This window comes from Drosophila miranda (assembly GCF_003369915.1).
Source record: "Drosophila miranda strain MSH22 chromosome Y unlocalized genomic scaffold, D.miranda_PacBio2.1 Contig_Y1_pilon, whole genome shotgun sequence".
NCBI lineage: Eukaryota > Metazoa > Arthropoda > Insecta > Diptera > Drosophilidae > Drosophila > Drosophila miranda.
The window spans coordinates 2,554,920-2,556,863 of record NW_022881603.1 but is presented as its reverse complement, the minus strand read 5'-3'; the positions used below and the strand labels follow the sequence as shown (position 1 = coordinate 2,556,863).

The 1,944-nt window shown below is 45.4% G+C and overlaps 1 pseudogene; it reads left to right on the top strand.

Annotated features, from left to right (window-relative positions):
* The first annotated feature begins 204 nt into the window (after window positions 1-204).
* Window positions 205-1,169, top strand: LOC117191879 (annotated as a pseudogene).
* The last annotated feature ends 775 nt before the right edge of the window (window positions 1,170-1,944 follow it).

Here is a 1,944-nt window from a genome sequence, read left to right as displayed (position 1 = left end):
CGGATCTACGAGAATAACTTACAAACACTATTATTTTCTGCCATTTAACTCAAGTCGTTGAACTGTTTAAATATAAGAGGCTTAAGTGGGCTAAGGCCGTTTTTTTTTTAACGTGCTGCAACAGATTGCTTTGTCTAAAATCTACAAAAAAAAAAAACATACTTCTAGTCGCGCCGCAATCTAGTAACAAATTTTTGATTCGTACTAATTATCTACAAAATGGCAAATCTTGCGCCGAAAATCAAACTAAGCAATGGCCAGGAAATGCCCGTCCTCGGCCTGGGCACCTGGAAGTCGTTCGAGTCGGAGGCCTACCAGGCCACATGCAATGCCATTGACATTGGCTACCGGCACATCGACACCGCATTCGTCTACGAGAACGACCAGGAGGTGGGCCAGGCGATTCGAGAGAAAATAGCGGAGGGAATGATCAAGCGGGAGGACGTGTTTGTCACCACGAAACTGGGTGGCATCCATCACGATCCCGAACTGGTGGAGCGCGCCTTCAGACTGAGCCTGAGCAACCTGGGACTGGAGTACATAGACATGTACTTCATGCATTTGCCCGTTGGCCAGAAGTTCCACCACGACAGCAATGTTCATGGCACTTTGGAGCTGACGGATGTGGACTATCTAGACACCTGGCGGGAGATGGAGAAGCTGGTGAACCTTCAACTTCAACGCCGCACAGACGGAGCGTGTACTGGCGAATTGCCGCATCAAGCCGGTGGTCAACCAGGGGGAGTGTCATCCGGGTTTCCAGCAGCAGAAGCTGCGGCAGCATGCCAAGCAGCACGGCCTGGTGATCTGTGCCTACTGCCCGCTGGCACGTCCCCAGCCCGCCCGCCAGTGGCCGGCGTTCATCTACGATGATCAGGCCCAGCAGTTGGCCAAGAAGTATGGACGAACTACTGCCCAGATCTGCCTGCGATATCTCATTCAAATTGGTGTCGTGCCACTGCCCAAGTCCTCTAACAAGACGCGCATTGAGGAAAACTTCAAAGTCTTCGACTTCGAACTGAGTCCCGACGATGTTAAGGATATGGAGGGATATCACACGGGACAGCGGACTGTCCCGTTCTCGGGCATGGCTGGCCATAAATACTATCCATTCAACGACGAGTTTTAAACATCTAACCTAAGTATTTTTCAAATTGACAAACTCCGAATTGACAACTCTGGGAGTTGTTAGAATGGGAAGCTAATCAGCTAGCTTTTGTAATGGGGCTGCTTGATAAAGACGGGTACACTTTGGCATCTTATCTTGAGTATCTCATGACTATAGTTTTTGGGTATTCGAATTTCGAATGGAAGAACCTTCGTGCTGGAGTCGGCCACAAGCAGGTTCATAAATGTGTGTATGTATTGAATTGCCTCTAAGACGCATCATAATCATATCTGTTGCTGAGTGCTGAGACACAGTTTCTTATCACCAAAAACAGATTTAGAAATTGTGACAATCATAGTGTTCCACGAGAGGACGGGGCGACCTTGGGCAGTGATACCAAATTGACGATTTCGATAGCCTGGCGATCCAGCCCTGGAAAAACATATGTTTATCGCGGCTGTTGTTCAACACTAGCCCATAATCAACGGAATTAGTGATTTGAATCAAACGGATTCAACGGATTTGAATGAAAACATCGATGACACGAGCTAACAGCGATGTTTCTCCAGGTTACCAGTTCCTCATTCGCACTTTTTTTTTTTCGCTAAAACCCTTTTTAAACAAAATCCAATAAATGCAATTATTTAAATTAAGTCAATCTCCTTAACAATATATAACCGAACATACTGTATATAAATACTCATCCCAACATCTTCGTATATATGTATAAAAGCTGACCCAATTACCCTAGAGCTTAAGGCCTCAGTAGCTATAGCTCCAACTCCTGTTAATATTTGGTTTTAACTAGTTATTAACATTATTTAATAATAATAATA